The following is a 691-nucleotide window of genomic DNA, read 5'->3' on the forward strand; positions in this document are numbered from 1 at the left end:
TCACCGGATCAAAGCATACACAAAACCATGGTAGAAACGGTATGATATATATATTTGTGTGTGTTAATTTATCTTTTAATGCATCCTCTTAATTAATTTGGCTTTTCTTCTTTTTACGTGGAGGTCCTATATATGTACAAGTTCTTGATAATCTCTACAGCGGATTCTTCCATGTCCGAACATGTTTTGAGTTCTCCCAATCTTTCTGTCTATAAATTTATCACGGCGACGTTTTTTTATGTTTTCTATTGGGATTAATCATGGTGAGGTCCTATATGAAATGCATGCACTAACTACTACTGTTACAGAAAGTCACAACGATGGAGATTAAGGTGGTTGACCTAGGATGCGAAAAATGCCACAAGAAAATCAAGAGAGTACTGTGTGCTATCCCTCGTGAGTCTTTCTTTTTTCTCTTTAAGAACAGTGCTAGGTTTGAGTTGTTTTTATTACCAAAGGAAGTGACTTAGTTTTGTGGATTTGATGATATTAATTAACGAACAAGAGAAATCCAGAACCAGATATATGACAAGAAGGCAAACAAAGTGACAATCACTGTGGTGTGTTGCTGTCCTGAAACGATCAAGAAAAAATTATACTGCAAACTAGGTAAAGCTGTCACGTGTATTATTGAGATTCCACCTCCACCTCCACCTCCACCTCCTCCACCACCTCCTCCTCCTCCTCCTCC

The 691-nt window shown here is 38.1% G+C and overlaps 1 long non-coding RNA gene across 2 annotated transcripts; it reads left to right on the plus strand.

Moving 5' to 3' along the window:
• On the plus strand, positions 1-602 carry LOC105120232 (uncharacterized). 2 transcript variants are annotated; one of them, XR_841279.1, is made up of 3 exons: positions 1-39; positions 309-396; positions 506-602. It is a non-coding gene; the product is annotated as an uncharacterized LOC105120232 (long non-coding RNA). The 2 variants fall into 2 exon arrangements; XR_841278.1 differs by having other exon boundaries at positions 508-536.
• Positions 603-691: the final 89 nt, after the last annotated feature.

The sequence above is a fragment of the Populus euphratica genome, unplaced genomic scaffold, assembly GCF_000495115.2.
Source record: "Populus euphratica unplaced genomic scaffold, PopEup_1.0 scaffold5776.1, whole genome shotgun sequence".
Lineage (NCBI taxonomy): Eukaryota > Viridiplantae > Streptophyta > Magnoliopsida > Malpighiales > Salicaceae > Populus > Populus euphratica.